Here is a 20,038-nt window from a genome sequence, read left to right as displayed (position 1 = left end):
ACTCTGGGGAGGGGGGGGGGGTATAAAAGGGGGCGTTACCTTCCGTGCTGCCCTCTTTCCCCTGCACGGCCATCTTGCTTGCTTTGCTCTGGCTCCTCGCCGGGCTTTTGTAGGATCCCTGTTCGAGGCCTTGCCATGCCTGCACGCGGCAGGGCGTGTCCTGCAGCAGTGACGTAGGCTCCCGATGGAGCTGTTACTGCTGCTTCTGCTTCCGTTGAAACAGTAGGTCCCGTGGCAATCCTGTCCAGCCGGCCTCTTAGGTTGTGCCTGAAGGGGGGGGGGGGGCTGCGCGATTCAGTCGGGGCGGGTGTTTCTTCCCTCTGCGGTTCCTCGCATCCCTGGGGCTCTCCTGCCTGTCGACACTTTAGTCGACAGGCATCTTAATTTGGTGCCTCATGATCCTCCTGGGCTGCTCCCTTCTACGGCCTTTGGGTTAGGGGGTGCATCTCTTTTATGTAGGCTGCAGGCCCCCGTGTCTCTTTTGCTGATTTGGGTCACAATCCCATCGCTGCACGCGAGTCTGGGGTCCTTTCTGGGCAGTCTCTTTCTGTGCCTGCTACACATAACTCCTCTCGGGCATTGCCCAGCGGTATTGGGGCAGTTCCCATGGGTTCTGCCCCTCCTCCGTTCATTGGTTTTTCTCATCCTGCTTCTAGCCTTCCGGTTAAATTTTGCTGTTTTTCCTGACGAGGCGGTGCATAGTGGGGTCTTCACAAGTGATTCTTTTGTGGCAAGGCCTCATTCTCTTGCCAATCCTGAATTTTTTGGGGGTCGTTTGTTACTGCTGGGGAATCTGAAGTTCCTGTTTCATCTGCCCCTGGTTTAACTTCGGGTATGGGCACAGTGCCCTTGTCTGCTTCCTCTGGGTTTTTCTTCAGGGGCTTGGGGCATTGCATCTGCAGCCCCTGTCCTTGGTTCAGTTAGAGGTGCTGGGGCTGACCTGGCTCGGGTTGCAGGATTCACTAGTGGGCATATGGTTGGGTCTCTGGGTGCTCGGATTCTATTTTTCAGCCTGGAGTGCAGGAAGTCATCAGCATAAATACCTCTGATCATCCTGGTCTCTCCAGCTTTGAGAGTTGGCGAAATCAGCACGCCTCAGCGATTGTCTGGACTGGTGTTTCATCTACTGAACATGGTCCAGGGTCTTCAGTTGCTGGTCCTTCTAGTTTGAGCTCTGCTGTTGCTGCATGTCCTGCTGAGCCTGTTTCACATGGCTCAGTTGCCCCTGGTGAGTTTTTGGCAGTTCGTGATCTTGTGTCTCTGTCTACTGGTTCTTGGGGTTTCCTCCCAATACTCACTCTGGTAATAACATTCCCTTGCCCTCTAATGTGCCTTTTTTCACAGGGTCTGCTGTAGATGGTGTTAGTCAGGGCATTGTTGAGGGTGGGCAAGGTGGTCTGGCCGGTGTGAATGAAGTGGTTCTTAGTGCTTCTAGCGATGCTGGTGGTGAGGTTTCTATTGAGTCCATAAGGTTGGAGGGGGCAAGAAGAAAACGCAAGCGTCATGGTAGTAGCAGGAGGTCTAGTTCGTCCGACTCCAGTTCCTCTTCTAGTTCATCTTCCTCCTCCTTGTCTGGTGATCAAACAGGTTCTGCTAGTCAGTCTACCTTCGTGGGAAAGAAGGGTGCTCCGGGGCAAGCAGCTCTTACTGAATTGTGGGAGGAAGCCTCTCACACGTATAGGAAACAAATAAAAAAACATAAATATATTGATATTTTTCATCTGTTAGAGGGTAGAAGGGGTAAGCGTCCAGGTAAAAAGAGGAATAAATTGAATTATCCTCCTGGTATCAAGGTTAAGGTCCCTAAGAACATATTTAATTGGGTACAGTGTTTCCTGAGATTGGCTAGTGTGGTGGGTCATTATGACCCGTCACAGTATGGCGCCTTGTTAACTTATACTGACACCATTATCGGAGCACATAAGGACTATGAAGGTTGGGAGTGGCTCAACTATGATAAGCGTATTAGGGGTAGGATGGCTGGCAAGAAGTTTTTTGTTGGGGTACTCAGGATGATAGTCTCTGGTTAAAAAGATGACTAATAAGGTGCACCCCGCTGGCCCTCCTGCTTCTGGACAGCCCGGGCGTTCTGCTTTTGGGGTCCCTTTGCAGCAGAGCCAGCCCTTTCGTGGACAGGGTGCCGACGCCAGTCAGGGAAAGTCAGCAACGGGGTCGTCTGACATCTGTTGGCAATTTAACTGGTCGGGATGCCTTTTCCCCAATTGTAAATTTAAACACCTTTGTTCTATCTGCGCCTCCAGTCACTCTGCCACTAAATGTCCCCAAAAGTCAGGTTCTGGTCCTTCCACCATTCCCAAGTAATTTTGCTTTGGTTAGGGCCCTCACCCCTGTTTCAGTAGCCAGAAAGGATAAACATCTAGCCAAGGAACCAAAGTGTCAGGAGTCTGCAACTTTACGCGACAGATTTACTTTTGGGTTTCGCAATCCTTACATCGGTGTAATCGAAGGTATGAGTTTGAATTCAGTTTTGGTTGGTAGGTTAGAGTCCTTGGTTTGCAGAAACTGTCGGAAGGTTGCAGGACCTTTTCTGGAACCCCCTTTTCCTAAAATGATTATTTCTCCTCTAGCTGTGGTTCCAAAAAAAGGAGAACATAAGAACATACCATACTGGGTCAGACCAAGGGTCCATCAAGCCCAGCATCCTGTTTCCAACAGTGGCCAATCCAGGCCATAAGAACCTGGCAAGTACCCAAAAACTAAGTCTATTCCATGTTACTGTTGCTAGTAATAGCAGTGGCTATTCTCTAAGTCAACTTAATTAATAGCAGGTAATGGACTTCTCCTCCAAGTATGGAAAGTATCGCCTCATTCACAATTTATCTTTTCCTGAGGGATCATCAGTGAACGATTTCATCCCTCGTTAATTTTGCTCGGTACTTATTCCTCTTTTGACTTGGCTGTAAGGTTGGTATGTCGCTGTGGTGCGGAAGCTCTAATGGCTAAAGCGGACATTGAATCTGTTTTTTGCCTTTTCCCGGTCCACCCTGACAATTTTCCTTTGCTGGGCTTTCAGTTTAGGAATCAATTCTTTTTCAACAAATGCATGCCCATGGGCTGCTCGGTTTCCTGTGCCTACTTTGAGTTATTTAGCTCCTTTGTGCATTGGGTTACTGAGCAGGCTGCTGGCGTTGTACATTACTTGGATGATTTTCTTTTTGTAAGCCCTGCTGCATCCACCGTTTGTGCTGGTAGCTTTGGAATCCTTATTGCCAGGAATAAAAGACTGGGGGCCCTACCACTTGTTTGGTCTTCCTAGGCATTGAAAAAGATTCAGTGGCTATGGAATCCCGCTTACCTAGTGCGAAAGTGCAGTAGCTGAGATCCCTTGTGGCTGATGCGCTTCAGGCTAAAAAGATTACCCTTTGTCAGATGCAATCCTTAGTGGGCAGGTTAAACTTCGCTTGTCAGGTTATCCCTATTGGTCGCGGTTTCCTGCGGTGCTTATCTTCAGCAATGTCTGGCATTCAGACACGTCACCACGGTATTCGGATTATTAAGGTTTGGGATGCCTTTTTGAGTAGTTTTAAACGGTGTTTTCAGTTTGGCAGCCTGACTCGCTCTCGAATCAGGATTTGGAATTATTCTCTGCTGCTGCAGGCGGTATCAGTTTTGGTATCTACTGTCGGGAGGCTTGGTGTGCCGCTGCATGGCCTGATGCCTGAGTCTTGGCGGGCTCAACATGGACTATCACTTTTTTGGAGCTCTTTCCTATTGTGGTTGCTCTTGTCGTTTGGGGAGATTGGTTACAGGACAAGAGGGTGGTATTCTAGTGTGATAGATTGTTGATAACCTGAACTACTCCCAAGTTGTCAGCCAAATGTGTTCTGGTAGCTGATCTGTTATGTGAATTTGTTTTGCGCCGCTTAGTTGAATGCAATGGTATCTGCACGGCACGTTCCTGGGGTGAATAACAAAATAGCTGACTCTCTCTCTCTCTCATTTTAAGTGGGAGCAGTTTTGGAGGCTGGCGCTGAACGCAGACCTGGAAGGTTCCGTCGTCCCAGATTTCTTTTGGAATTATGGAGTCCCGAAGCATGGAATTTGTTAAGGGCATTGGTGGCAGCATCGACATGGACTTCATATCTGAGTGGGTGTTCCAAGTTTTTGCGATTCTTGGTTGGTCCTGGGGTTGGTCCTGGGGTCCAGCTGCAGATAAGCTGCTCTCCGATTACATTACATCCTCCAAGGAGGTGGGTTTGTCAAAATCTTCTGATGCCACTCACATTACAGGATTGTCCTTTTTTTTAAGGCTCATGGTTGGGGCAGTCCTTCTGATAGCTGTTTGGTCAGTCGTTTGCTGACGGGGTGATTGTGAGGTTTGCCACATTCTGCTGATGGGTAGGCTACCCATTACCCACGATATATTATTGAGAATGTGGCGTGCCTGCCTTATATTTGGTTTTTCACTTTTGAGTTTTGCTTATTCAGGACTGCATTCATGCCAGCCTTTTTTGGGGCATTTCAGGTGGGTAAACTGGTCAATCATTCTGGGTCCTGTGGCGATCATACTGGTTTGAGGGCAGCAAATGTTATCTCTGGAAGGTGATAGGCTACATTTAAAAATCCACCGATCCAAGACAGATCAGTCTGGGAGTGGTGCCTGGTTGGTCCTGTCTGGTGTTCCTGGGTTAGTAACCTGTCCTGTTGCCAATGTACATGCATACTTGATGGTGCATCCTGTGGGTGGAATCCACTTTTTTGTTCATGCCGATTGCTCCCCTCTGACTAGATACCAGTTTGGTATGGTCCTGCGGAAAGTTGTGATGGTTTTGGGCGGTGGACATTATGGTATTCATTCTTTCCGCCTTGGTGCGGTTACTTCAGTGGCCAATTCTGGCTTGCCCAGTGGTGTTATTCGCCGTATCAGCCATTGGAAGTCCAGGGCGTTTGCCACTTATGTGTGGTTGGATAAACAGTAGGTTGTGTATTGCTATTTGGTCTGTATGCTGCGATAATTTTCTCTGTTTTCCAGATTCACAACCATGCGAACGAAGAGTGTAGCTGATTGGCCATTCTTACATGGTTTGGGCTCATCAATGGGCAGTGAAATGACCCTATGGCCTCACCTTGGTTTGGCTCGGCATGGTGTGTAGGTGAAATGGATTAGGCTTTGTGGAATGCGATGGAACCAGTTACTCCCTCTCGTGCAGTCCTGGTTATCCAAGTGGGCACCTCCGGAGGTTCTGTGGTTTACCTGGGTGGCAATGACTTGGGTGATTGGCCGTGTTAATGTCATGGCTGCCTGGCACGACTTTGCTTTGGTCTGACATTATTCCAAGGCCTGTCTGCCTAAATTTAAGGATTTGGCGGCATAGCAGGGCCACATTGAACAAGCAAATAGGTATGTGGCTGCTGGTGCATGGTGAGGTTCACGTCACACATACTTGGTCTTGGGATGCCTGTTCCAGTCTTTACGGCAGGGTCGGGGTTCACCTTTCTGGTGTGGGTAACGACCTATTTGTTAATACCATTCAAGAGGCCTTGGAGTATGTCTTGCATCTTGTTTAGACTGCACCTTTATTGTGGGGGGCGAGGGGACCACATGTATTTGTCCACTCGGCCCCTTCCCTTTGGCGGAGTTACCAGAGCCATGGTTCTTATGGGGTGGGGCTGAGAGCAAGGAATCTGCTAGGTGGCGGGTTTCCTTGGCTCTGATTGTTGTTTGAGTTGCATGTGACTGGGGTCAGCCCTGGGTTGGGACCCCTTGCTGGACTGTGGTGGTGGGGGGGGGTCTCTGTTAGTGGGGGATGCCGCTGGTTTTACAGGTTTGGTGGCCTGTGGAGGGATCATCTTGCTGGGGCGAGGCGGATGATTCCTCAGGGTGGGTATTTATGTTGATTTTGTTGGCTCTGGTGATTGTAGGTTTAATAAAGCTGCAGCCTTCTTTTAATTCCAACTTGCTGTGTCTGTGTATTATTTGAAGGCTGTGCTATTGTGAGGAGCCGAGGGAGAGGGGCCTTTGTCCTGGCTGCACATATTATGTATTCTACTGCTTCCTGCTATTGCCCTGGGGTATGGCTTTGGCCGTAGCCTCCTTTCTGGGTGATTAATCAATCAGTCAATAAACATCAAAATTCTCCCCCTTCCTCCACCTTTTTCCTACTTTGGACGTCTGACCTGGAAAAAAAAGCAACTGGCAAGGGACAGAGGTCTTCTGACCTCACTTTTTATTTTTGTTCCAGTTCCATCCATTATGCAAGGGTTGGAAGTTCTAACGTTGGGCTCCTAAGTCAAGGGATTTTGCATTATGTGCCAGACCTTAAAACACAGTATTCTTCTCCACGAGCTTACAGTGCTTTATCAAACAGCTTCTCAGTGAAGGTTTTCTATTGGATTTATTTTGTGACCATTTCCGTAAACAAGACAAAAAAAAATGTTTCCATTTGGTGTAATAAGCATCTTTGCTTCAGCAGTTTCCACTGCTTCAGATGGTGCACACCCATAGCTGGGTGACACTTGCCCTCTCTTTATTCCCTGCTGCTGGGTGGATTGGGATTGCTCAGTTTTGATTTTATTGATGGGAGTTTCTTTGGTTATAGATCCTTGGTTGAAAAAAAATGGATACTGAAGTGTCTTCCAGACAGTCACATTCCTCAAATCAGACTGCACATTCCATTTAATTGAAAAGTTATTAACCTGTTTTAGCAGGAACCATTTTTTTTTTTTTCAAGAAAATCACATTTCTTAACCTTAAACAGAACATAAGTTTAGGATTAAAGCAGTGGGGCTCTCAATCCCTGGAGAGGACATGGGAGAGGGGAGGCCGTGATAATGTCCGAGGGCCACATCCTGAGGCTCTGCTTCTTTTCCGTGGGGAAACTAGTGAAAGTTTGTGAGGAGTGCATGCAAGGCGACCTGAGAATACGGCTGAACCAGAAGACTTCTGCAAGAAAGAGAGAGTGGGAAAAAAAAATTCCAAAAGCAAGAATAGAAAGATTTGTAAGTAATGGCCGGAAGCCGTTGTTTCTGCCAAAGGAGGCGTTTACACTGACTGAAAGGGTGTCCAAACTTTTGCACATGCCCTATTCACTTTTCATCAATCTGTCAAAAAAATCAGCAAATAAATAGTAATCTTCCATTCAAAATTGCAGAAAGGTATCATGTTTAGTTTTGGCCCAGGCAGAGCTTGCACCAGCTTCTATTCACACAGAGATCCATTGAAACATTTGACGAGGTGAGCCTACACTTTTATTTACAACTGTACATGTGGCATACATAAAACATCTAGGAAATTTTTTCAAAATAACGAGATCTAAAAAAATTACTTAGTTGAACATCAGGTATTTGATGAAACATTGTTTTCATTACTAATAGTACTAAGCCAATTCAACAATATGATTAGTGCTAATTTTAAATTGTGCATAAGTGAGACACGTAGTGATTTAGAACATCTTGAAGTTATTATATAGCCAGTGATCAATTAACTTAGGAACTCCACCAAAAAATTCATTTTAATTAGATGTTATAGTGTAGTAAACTAAATTAGAATCATTTGAAAATTGCTGGTATTAAAATGTCTAAAATGTGATTTCATTCTAGATTTCAATAACTATTTAACTATAGTCAATTTAGTGCAGAAAAAAACCCCCATGCAACCTACTTATTAGGGTATACACACAATTATAGTTGGTAAAATTATCCAATAAACAAAGCTTCTCCAAAAATTCAGTTAAGTTATACTAACTATGGTCCAGCAATTGTTACAGGAAACAAAATGTATAGTTAAATAAATTCTGCTCTGGAAGATAAATTAAGTAATTCATGGAAGGTCATTGTTTGAGATCATGTCATGGGGTGCCTGGCTGGGGTTAGGATACACCCCCACAGGTGTGGTACAAGAGCTCTGCCTAGCCAACCCCCCTCCCCCATAGGTTAAGCCCTTGGGTTCTGGGGGCCCAGTAAGGCTTGACCAGGGCCAGAATATCATGGCTGGTCACAGCTGGAAACTGGGCTGGTCTTCTGCCTAGCCAGCCTCTTCCCCTTGGAAGTTGAGCTCTTGAGTTCTGGGGACCGGTAAGGCTTAGCCAGATGAAACTGGACAAGACAGGACAGGTTGGACAAGGTAGGGCAGGCACAAGGTGGAACTGAGGGCAGGCACAGGCTGAACATTGTGGGCAGAGACAGATTGGAAGCAGAGGTCTGGGTATTGAAACAGGCAGGGAACTGAGGACTGGATACTAAAACAGACTGGACAGGATACAGACATAGGTTTGATCAGGATACAGAGCAGGGACTTGGACTGGATATGGACACAGGCTTGGGCAGGAAATTGAGCAGAGACTGGAACTGGATACAGACTGGGGCAAGTCAAGGCAGGGAATTGAAACTAGGAACTGGACTGGGCAGAGCAGGACAAAACCAGACAAGGGCAGGGCTAGACAAGACAGACCAGGACAGGACTGGACAAGGACTAGACAAGACCACACAGAACAAAGAACACCGAGGCCCAAAGGCAGCAATACAGAAGGCCAGTAGGCTGCTAAGCATAAGGCCCAGAGTCCACTAGGCGAGGAGAGGCTTGAGTAGGCCACAGAGCAAGATTTAAGATAACAGCAGGCCTGGAGGCCACAAGCCAAGGTAAGGACTGAGTAGGCCACAAAGCAAGGTACAAGGAGACAAAGGCCCAGAGGCCACAAGGCAAGGTGAGGCTTAGAAAGGCCACAAGGCAAGGAGCAAGGTAAGAGCGGCCAGGCCAGAGAGCCAAGGGAGACTCCATGAAAAAGGTATCTAGGTTCGGGGAAAGCAGGGTTAAATCGAGCTTGGATGCGATATGAGCAGCAAGGAGGAGTTTGGCAAAGCTGTAGATGAGGCTCACTTAGGACCCCTGCAGGAGGGGAGGCTGCACAACAGGCTGAACCAGGGCACAGAGAGCCTGTCACACAGACAAAATCGTGACAGATCAGTTCAAGAGAATAGTCCTCAAGTAAAATCTGTGCTTCTCAGAAAGCTATCAAGGTACAGCATGTGATAAAACCCAAATAGCAACTGTTGTAAAAGCAGATATTTAGAAAGCAGTAAAAAAAAAAATAGATATTTGGAACACACAGGAGAAGTCACTGTTAATGCTTTCCACTCAGACATGCCTACACACATATAAACAAATATGTCTCCAACCACACCAGATAAAACAGAGACAACATTTCTCTGGACATTCCATTTTTCCATAGCGGAGCTTCACGGACCGCCATACAATCGAATAAGTTTACAACAGATTGAACATCACTGCCACAGTAACCAAGTATGTATCTTTTTGTATACCAGCCTAAGTTAATTGTTTTTTTTCAATAACTGAAAGATGTCTCTTTGCACACTCTACCAGCGTTCCACCAGACTCACTGCTACAACAACTAATGTTTCACCAGAAGAATCATTACTGCCACAGCAATCAATGTGTTACGGGTCTCTCTTGCGAATATCCAGCCCTTGAAGAAGGAGCCAGCCTCCGAAACATCTGGATGTCGGCTGAGGCAAGACCGACCGACTGAGGCAAGACCGACCACAAGTTTGAGATAAGTGATTATTGAAGCAGTATCTCCGTGATCATTTAAGCAACAATTTTATAGTGGACAGTGAACACTACAAGAGTTTGCATCTAAACACTGGGGTACCTAATGATTTTTGAAGCCTACACACAGGCTTCATAGTCACGATAGCTGTATTCAGTACAGCATCGTATGAAGGTACACTCAGATTCTTTATGATTTTTGACATCCATATAACAGGTCTTTTTTTGAATCAGTTTAACTATGCAGGATTTGGAAGACACATCCGCCGACCAGTTTCGTAACCACAACAAGCGACAGGCCGAAACAGCAGAAACCATGGAGCGAGCGGACGTCCCAAGAAGGTCATAAAGGGCATCCGCACTATAAGCCACCACTGCCTCGAAGCGTCCGGCCTGGCGAGCCTCTTCATCAGGAAGACCCTCGTTGGCCTGCAGCTGCTGGCCCAGCTCGCAAAGCAAAATTACTGCACATGGCCGCTCGAACTCCCAGTGCAGATACCTCAAATATCTTTTTAAGTTGCAGCTCTAACTTTCCATCCTGTAGATCCTTGAGAGCCGTGGACGCTGTGACCGGAACCGTCGTCTTCTTAGTGACCTCGAACACTGCTGCACCCACCTTTGGCACCTGAAGAATATCCAATGCCTCCTCCGGCAGAGGATAAAGCTTGTCCATTGCCTTTGTCACCTTCAACCCCAAATCAGAGGTGTCCCATTCCCTAAATAGAAATCCGTAGCCGAAAAATGGAAAGGGAAGGATGTAGGTGGACCTCGTAGGCCCAACAAAACCGGATCCATAGATCCCAAACGCGGTTCGGCCAGCGGCACCTCAATCCCTAATTCTCCCAATATGGTGGGAATAAAAAGGCCTGGTTCCTCTTTGCGGAACAGACGGACGACTTTAGGGTCATCTCCCTCGACGGCCTGGGACCCTTGGCTAGCACTCTGCTTGAGGTCCCCATCCCCCTCTACCCCACTAGGGAGCTGGGTTGGGATAACCTGACCACCCGGATCTGTGTCCTCTGAGGACATGTCTGAATCCTCCTGCGGATGTATAGACCGAGCGCTTAGATATGGTGGCCCCCCCGTCCCTCGGACTGGGACCGCTTCCGAGGATAAGAAAGTGGGACAGACAGACAAACTCCCCCGTCAGACTCGTGCTTCTTACTAAGCTTCTGTGCCTTAACACAAAGTCAGAGGTAAAAGATGACTCAGAATCATCTAACTCCGTATCTGGGGTGTCCCCTTGTGCAGTTAATACTGGCCGAGCTGGAGATTTAGGCCGTGGGGGCAGCTTCTGCGGCGATAATGACGGCGGGAGATTCCCCTCCCCCTCCGCTATCTAAGCCGCTGTAGAGCAGGAGGACAAGTTGGCGCCGTTTCCTGTGCCCAGCAGCATTGGTGAAGAGAGAGGCAGGGCTGCAAAGCCCATCGAAACGGTCCACCCCCGTAGAACCACCCTTCCCGGGCTAACGGAGGGCCCTTCGCCATCAGGGATGCAGGCTGGACATAGCCCATCCCGTGACAAACGCCCGCAAACGGAGCCGCACGCCCGACAGGCTGCCCTGCACGGCAAGAGTCCGACCCCAGGAAAAAGTGAACGCGAAAAACCAAAACAAGAAGCGCCAAACAACCCGCTCCCGAGCCGTCGCCGCAGAAAAGTAAAAGAGAGAGACCCGAACAGTAAGGAAACGCTGCTTCAAAATTTAATATTTAATTTAATAAAAAAAAATTTCCCAACCTGTCAAGGAGCCCCCGTAGGTCCTGGCGCTGAGGCAGTCCCGTTGGGGTGAGTGAACCGGGCTCCCCAGTATCACCCCAAGCTCTAGTGCACTGGTGGTAGAGTAGGGCCCTCGACCCTTAGCCACAGCCGATGTGCACACCGGGAGGGATGGTCCCCTCAGAACCTAACCAGCTACCGGGAACCTGACAGACGCCCTCCGATCGAAGGACAGCTCCTGTTCCTGCTTCTTCCAACTTTAACAGAAAGGCCTAGCCCTAACTCTTCTCAACACTAAATGCTTTTTTTTTTTTTTTTTTTTTTTTAATAGAACTAGTACAGACTGTGAGTGTTGCACCCCTACCATCTGCTGGAGACAGAGTAATACTGGCAGACTGTGGGTGGCACCTAGGTATATAAGGCAGAGTCTGTTGAAACTTGCTCTGTCTCCATCTGCTGGAAGGGAGGCAAAACCCAGGAGTCTGGACTGATTCGGGTACGTACAGGGAATGAGGTTTACAGATCTTTTCGAGAAGAAAAGATAGATTCAGGGTAGAGTTAAACCTGCTTCTCCTGTATAAACTAAGTAAGCAGAGCAGGATCAAAAAGACACATTTAATACCAATCAGTTTAACTATGCAATTACAAGGAAAATTTAACTAGATGAAATGCCCTAAGTGCAACACTCCAGATCTTAAAAGAAGAAAATGCTTTCTCATGAGCTGAGTAGATTTTGCAACATCTGGAAACATAGATACACCTTCAAATTACAATACAAAATACCTCTTACTGAAATAGGGAGTAATTTTAACATTTAAAAAAATTAACACAAACTTCCCCCATTTTTCAACATCAGCTAATGTTTTCAATGCAAAAGTCACTTTTAAAGGGCCTGTGCCCACCCAGGACGAGATGTTATCCACTCGTTTTTGTACAGTACCTGTCCAGTTCCACTTTTGAGCATCATCGGATAGTTACAAAAGATGATTGACATGGAAAGCAGAAACTAACTGAAAGAGACTAATTTCCGTGGGGGACTGGGATGTGCAATGTGTCAGACCCTTTGAGATGCTCCCTATAGAAGCACGTAGCTTCATGGCAAACGCCTACGCTTAAGGCCTTCAGAAACCCTTGGCTTTGCTCATAAGCAGGAGACTCTTACCTGAAGGAGTCAGCACAAGAAGCCCTGTTGGGAGAACCACAATCTGTAAATGGAAATACAGCAAGGACAGACGAGATGGAGTAAGCAGTTGAGTAAGCCAGCACTTTGTTCTAGACAGGCTACTAAGGAACCACCTAGAATGCAGCAGGTTCAGGGGCGGCAGCCTAGTCTTGTACTGGCCCTACGCCAATGTCACATTTAAGCAGCAGAGTAACCTCGGGACTCGTGGCTGCTTCTTCCCGCACCCCCCCCCCCTTCCCACTCTTTTGCCTTCTCATGGTGCCTTGAAGTGCTCTCACCACAGTTTTGGATGCTTTGCCCTTCTCAAGAAGCCTTGGGCTCTTCATACCATTCTTGGGGCCACTTTGCCTACCCTTGATATGTTGGAGTGCTCTTCCCTCTGCTGCCGATGCCTGGCTTCTATCCAAGTTTAATGAATCTTGCAAACCCTAACATTACAGCCCAAAATAGGATGCAGAAAGCAATGGAACAAGAGTTGTGTTGGGACTTGTGAAACCCCAAATCATGGAGACACAAATGTTTTTATGGAAAAGTTACCTTCTTCTGAAGCTCAGTTATAGTATATTTATGCATTAAACCCTTGCTGTTAACCAAGTTAAAATGCCTCTTTAAGTCAACAAAAGTAAGTCAATTCAAAATAAAAGCAACATTTATCTACTTACAAACAGCATAATTTTAACTCTTCATGCTTTTCTGTCTGAATTTTAATTTGTCTTTTCCCCAACAAAAATTCTTTCTACAAAACGTTGTCTGACATACTCAGGAGCACCTCAAACACACAAAATGCATGCTGCCATGCAGAAGATCTGGGTTTAACTCCCACTCAGCTTCTGCTCCACCAGGCTGGCCTGAGCTGGGAATTCTGCGGAAGTTGTAGTCACAGACCCTGAGGGGAAGGGAGTCTCAGCCATCACACAAAGGCAGCACCTCATGATGAAACTGTGAGTGTAGAGAGAACTGCAGCTGAGCCCTGGCCAAGGAATGTCACTGTGACAGCTGGGCTAGACAGGGGTGAGGGAAGCCTCTGATCCTTATGAACGAAGGCTCATGGGGGCCATTGTCCCAGCAGAGGCTGGTTTCAATTGAACTGGAAACCCAAAGGAATGGGAGAGCCAAAAGATAAAAATAGAATACATGCACAATTTGCCCCAGCCCAATCTATAGCCCCCCAAAAAGATACAGACATATGTTCCATACATCATTAACCCTGCTCAACCCTCTCTAACTACTTTTCTGCTTACCGTTTGTTTGCTCCTGGTCTTGGAGAGGTGCAGAGAGATTCAGTCTCAGAGGAGGCTTCCCCTTCAGCCAATAACAACTTGAGATGTGTGCCAGTACACTGTCGTAGGGAAGAATAAAGCTAGAAAAAATAAAAAACCAACAATCTCTATAGAACGTGGGAATCCTGAAATCCCCGCATGTTTGCCACCAGGTGTATATTGCACCTGTTGTAAAATACCCGTGTCCCCACCAGACCTGAATTTTCAAAGGGAAACTCTGCAGAGTTTATTAAACTTTTTATTAAACTTAAACTTAACATACATGCCACTTTCCTAACCATTTGCCCAAACTTCCTTTCAATCATTTCCAAGAACAAAACTCTTACCTGATGCACAATTTATCCTAGATCCATTTGCTTTAAAGCAAGCATAGATAGACTCAAGCACCTTGTAGTTTTAAAATTGATCAGTGGGATCTGTCCTTTTCATTAACAGGAAATACTAATAAGTTGCTCCCTGCATTCACAGGTGAGGCTCTTGTCCAGATGTGGGGACTACATGTAGATCTTAATTTCAATTAACCTTTACTGCTCAATCTCTCCATTATTCTATGTGGATAGTGGTTCTGCAGCACAGGATAGCACTTGATTGTTTATGTCTTTACATAATGTGTGTTGGAAGAGAGAACTTCTATAGGGGATCTAGCCTGTATTATATGATGGGCATTATATTCCCCTGGGATGGAGATTCAGTATGCAAAAGATATCAGAGTAGGAGTCAAACTCCAACTCCCAGAAGACACAGGGGTTTGGGAGGGGGAGGGACTTACCCTATCTAGAAGACCAGAGAGTTGTGCACATGGTGGGAGAAGGGTGAAAGCTTGTCTGAAGGCAGGATGGGGTAGGAAAAGGAAGTTGTGCTACTAAAACCAGATGAAGAGATAGAGAAGATGGAGGGTGAGGTGTTGTGCAATCCTAAGGATGAGCTAGAACCAAAGGACTTTATGAGATGAGTGGACGAGACTCCCTCCAGAAGAGGACACTCATGGATACTGCAGGTCAGGAGCTTTAAGTGAATCCTGCCGGTGGGTGGTTGTAGTTGAAGCCATAGTGGAAGGGGAGTCACAAGCCTCGCCTGCAGACTATGGTGGGAGGAGGCAGTAGGGCCTGGTTCCCTAAGAGCCAGGCCCCTAGAGCACAGCCAAGTCTAAGCTGTGCAGGAAGAGCAGTGTGAAGGTTTAATGGGAAAGTTGCTTTCTTATTGTAAGACTTGGAGACCTTTGGGTTTTGATAAAGTAAAGCTACAGAGATTTTAAGCTATGAGATAACCTGGGACAATGTTTGTTTAAGCCCAGCTCATGAACTGAGGTGAGAGGATTTGAATCCATAGCTGGGACTTCATTTAAGCCCAGCTCATCAATTGGGGTGAAAGGATTTGAAGCCATAGCTAGGACTTTGTTAATTTAAGATCTGCTCCCCAACTGAGGTGAGAGGATTTGAACCTGTAGCTGGGACTTCATTTGTTTAAGCCTGCTCACCAATTGAGGTGAGAGGATTTTAATCTGTAGCTGTGACACCATGGAAGGAACAGGGTGAGAATAAGGAACATAGACTTAACCAGGGGTTCAGTTTCTTTTGCATCCAGAGGATTCCAGCTGGATTGTGACAGGGAGAGTGACAAGTGGCATGAACCCGTGACATTATATAAGTCTGAGTTGCTAAATGTGGAAAGAGTCTATAGAGGAGAATAGAGTCTAGAGTTGGAGTCCAAGGGAACATGAGCTGTTCCTGTGTTCTGAGTATCTCTCTCAAAGCCTTTTGCTTCTCCCTGTCCAGAAGTGGTCTCATCTTTCACCATGGATGCTGGTGTGCAAAAGGACTACCCCTAGGCATGGACGCCTACTCTCAAGAACCCTGGAATGAAGCATGAGCACAGCTGAACAGTGTCCTGCCAGGAATTGTTCTATACTGATGGACTTATGGCTCACAAGTAAGTAATTCCTGGCTTAGCAGGGGCTAGTTTGGAGTTTTTGTGTGTTTTCTCCTTGAGCTGAGGGAGCTCTAACTACTATGCTACTATCAAGTACTGGGATCTATGTATCCAAGGCTGTCTGTGAGTATTTCTCCAGTTAGGATCCTGCAATTCATCCTTTTTTTATGTTGATTACTGTTGGCACCCCAGAAGAGTAAATGCAACTTTGATAAATTGGACCCATAAAGCCATTGTGTGAGATTTCCTCTGTTGGATCCCAGAGTCGTGGGTTCAGTACAGAGGGCAAGAATTCCACTAGAGGGGGAGGGGGTGACAATTAGATGGTCCTAGAGGGGAAAAGTTTCTCCTCCGTAAACCTCTGAACCAACATCTTAGCCAACCACACTTTCAACCCACAGACTAAGAGCAAGGATCGGAGCCCTTCCACACCCTTCCAGCAAATACCACATTTAAATCTTAAAGTTAAATTATTTCTTTACTGTCCAAAAGAAATGGAACCCACTTACGGTTAGTGTTCTATTGTACCAAGTCTGATGGTATCGACAAGATTCCAGCTAGAAGCATTGTTTACATGGACTTTATAGGAAGAGAATTATGTGTCAGATCACTGAACGTTGATTTGGGGAGGATATGGGGTAAATCAAGACTTAAGACCAAAGGAAGCGTGACCATTCAGGAGCATTGTAGAAATGACAGTTTTAATGACCCATAAAAAATAGACGCTACAAAAACAATCAATGCTAATAGCCCATTCGGGAAGAAATTTTCCTGCACACTAAAACCCTTTGCCAAGGAGACATCCTACTGAAGAACTAAATAAGAGTAAAGTCAATCCAGATTTCAAGTGTGCAACCCATTGATCCAAAATGCACCATTATTTTTAAGTTAATACTATAAATCTTTTAACGAAACATTTATTTCCATAATGGCTATAATTTGAACATAAACCCTTTTGAGTCACTAATAAATGGCCAAACATGCCAAGATATTTGGCCCCTGGCAGTCTTTTTAATGCTGCAATATTTGGGCTGGCCTGGAGGACATTCAGTTCTGGGCCCTAGGGATTTACTCCCCTACATCATTTTTTGTTCTCCACTAAATTTTGCAGAGTAGAAATCAATAAACATATGCTTTAGAGAAGCTGTAGCACTATTTCAATACTCTATTTTCATCTTTTATATTTGTGGTCCCTGCTTGGCCACTGGAATAGTAACATAGTACATATTTGCAGAAAAAGACTCAAGTGGTCCACTCAGTCTGCCCAGCAATCTTTTTTGCTTTCTTCCCCCCATAATTAGGGTAATTGTTGATCTGTGCAGGTTGCTCCCTCAACATAAGTTATCTTTTCCTTCGTCTCCATTTAGCCATCTGTGTTTATCCCAAGCCCTTTTGAATTCCATTAACGTCTATCCTCGCTACCTCTTCTGGGAGGGCATTCCATGCATCTTTCCGTGAAGAAATACTTCCTTATGTTGGTCCTTTCCTTAGAAAAAGGTTTGATTCTTGTGCATTATTAATACCTTTCAGGTACTTAGAAGTCTGTATCATATCACCCCTGTCTCTCCTCTTCTCCAGTGCATACATATTTAGGTCCTTCAGTCTCATCTCATAACTCTTTCTGTGCAGACCCTACACCATTTTGGTTGCCCTTCTCTAGACCACTTCCATCCTTTTTGAGATATGATCTCCAGAATTGAGCATAACACTCCAGCTGGTGTGCCTTCAGACCTGATCAGGTGAGCCCCAGAAAAGTCATCACTCTCAGAACCAGGCCAGCACTTGGCCTCTGCTCTCAATACCTCACAGCAACAAGTGAACCAGCAGTGGCTCTTAAACATATGGGAGCTCCTTTCTGAAACCATGCATGTTTCTTCCCAGCTACAGTAATGAAGCCCTAGAGGTAAATAATGGGCAGCATGCAGAGCATGCTTGGAGAGCCCTGTGGGTTACTACTAAAGAGGATTGTTCTATCATCCGAGGGGGGAACAGTCACAGAATTATTGTTGGGTGTTAAGCTCCCCCATATGGGCTTCTGGAGTATATAAACCGCTGCCACCATCTTCATGTGTGGATTTCGTAGTTATCCCTGCTGCTCCACTATTGTTTATTTTCTTTAGGAAAGGACCTTTGGGCTCTATGATGAGGCCTGGACACAGTGAAGAAGAGAAGGTGCCTTTGATTGTTTTAGCATGCCTGTTGAAAATCTTTTTGCTTAGGAGGAGGAAGTTTTTCCCACCTGTTCCTCTTCTGGTTTTGCTTTCCCCCTTGCTTAAGAACTTTCTTCTTTTTTGCTATTTATCTGAGTATCTTAGGGCACGGGGACTCAGTTCTTTTGTTTTATTCAGAGAGATAACCAGTGGCCCATTGGTGGTCTTTGCAGGGGGGGGGATGAATGCTCATTCATTCTTTGAACTGGTTTGAACTCTCTATCTGGTCTAGAGGGGACTGTTCCCAATAGCATTCTATCGGACATAAGCTCTATTATATATTTACTAGCATTTATTCCATCATGCTAGTTTTTGTTCATTTGACAGTTTCCTAATAATTAGTTTAGTTCTATCCCCGTGTTCCTAGTTCTATGTAACCCCTGTTCTATGTAATGCTTTTTGCAATGTTTCTGTTTCACTGTAAACTGATATGATATGTAATTCTCCACATGAATGTCGGTATATAAAAGTTCAAAATAAACTCTTGTGAAGAAGGAGTAAGATGTGTTGGAAGAAGAACAGTGGCACCCATCTGGTGTATCCATGATCATCTCATCAAGATAACCAGGGAAAACAGAAGCATGGAGGTGCCATCCAGGTTCACACAGGGAAGTAAGGAGAATATTGACCAATTGGCTTCAAGATATAAACATTGATTCTTTACATTAACACATCTAATGATTGGATAGTAATAGAACTAAAGAAAAATAATCAATTTTGACATCAGAATAAATGTATCAGAAGTATAAGATCACAAATTTATTGAAATCATCTGCTCAGTGTGCTGTGGCAGTCCAAAAAAAGCAACCAGAATTTTAGGAATTATTAGGAAGGGAATGGTGAATAAAACGGAAAATCTCATAATGCATCTGTATCACTCCATGGTGAGACCGCACCTGGAATACTGTGTACAATTCTGGTCACCGCATCTCAAAAAAGATATACTTGCCCTGGTGAAGGTACAGAGAAGAGTGACCAAAATAATAAAGGGGATGGAACAGCAACCCTATGAAGAAAGGCTAAAGAGGTTAGGGCTGTTCAGCTTGGAGAAAAGACTGCTGAGGGGGGGGATATGTCAGAGGGCTTTAAAATCATGAGAGGTCTAGAATGGGTAATGTGAATCGGTTATTTACTCTTTCAGATAATAGAAAGACTAGGGGGCACTCCATGAAATTAGCAAGTAGCATATTTAAAACTAATCAGAGAAAATTCTTTTTCACTCAACGCACAATTAAGCTCTGGAAATGTTGCCAGAGGATGTGGTTAGTGCAGTTAGTGTGGCTGGGTTGAAAAAAGGTTTGGATAAGTTCTTGGAGGAGAAGTCCATTAACTGCTACTAATCAAGCTGACTTAGGGCCAGATCTTAAAATCTACGCCCGATTTTATAACATGCGCGCGCTGCCGCACGCATGTTATAAAATCCGGGCTCAGCGCGCACAAGGGGATGCACACATGTGCACCTTGCACGCGCCGAACCCGAGGAGAGCCCCGATGGCTTTCCTCGTTCCCTCCGAGGCCACTCTGAAATCGGAGTGGCCTCGGAGGGAACTTTTTTCACCTACCCCCCCAGTCCTAACTAAATCGTCCCGTCCCCCACTACCTTTATTTCAACAGTTACGGCTGCCGGCTCGCTATCCCTCAGCCTAGGCCACTGTGCAGGGGGATTCGGCCACGCCCCGGGACATACGCACGTCCCGGGGCTTGAGCGCGCCGCCAAGCCTATGCAAAATAGGCTCGGCGCGCGCAGGGGCAGATTTTCTCAGGTTATGTGCGTAGCCTTTGAAAATCTGCCCCTTAGGGAATAGCCACTACTATTACTAGCATAAGAACATAAGTTGTCATACTGGGTCAGATCAAGGGTCCATCAAGCCCAGCATTCCTGTCTCTACCAGTGGCCATGCCAGATTACAATATGTTACTGACCCAAGCTATGTCCTTGCCCCCCCCCCTCCCCTCATTAAAAGTAGCTAAATGTAGCTGGGTAGTGAAATCAGCCAGTTATATTTAGCCACTGGACAGTGGCGCAATTGTCAAATAAGGAGTCTATCTGGTTAAATACTTAGCTAGTTACATCCCTTTTGAAAATTTGCTTCATAGGAGAAAATTTGCAAAGTCCCCATGAAGCTCTGCAAATACTTTGGAATGGTAATAGAGTGACTCCACACATCTGAAAGAAGATGAGCATATATCATA

General features: G+C 45.9%; 1 long non-coding RNA gene across 1 annotated transcript in view; it reads left to right on the top strand.

The window, feature by feature from the left end:
* Window positions 1-561: 561 nt before the first annotated feature.
* Window positions 562-20,038, top strand: part of LOC115075483 — a 52,576-nt gene continuing 33,099 nt past the window's right edge. Inside the window, exons 1-2 of the long non-coding RNA XR_003852527.1 lie at window positions 562-1,228; window positions 15,482-15,635. This is a non-coding gene — a long non-coding RNA (uncharacterized LOC115075483). The remainder of the gene's footprint in view (window positions 1,229-15,481; window positions 15,636-20,038) is intronic.

Source organism: Rhinatrema bivittatum, chromosome 13, assembly GCF_901001135.1.
Source record: "Rhinatrema bivittatum chromosome 13, aRhiBiv1.1, whole genome shotgun sequence".
NCBI lineage: Eukaryota > Metazoa > Chordata > Amphibia > Gymnophiona > Rhinatrematidae > Rhinatrema > Rhinatrema bivittatum.
The sequence above is the reverse complement of the archived record's forward strand: the minus strand, read 5'-3'. Positions and strand labels throughout refer to the sequence as shown.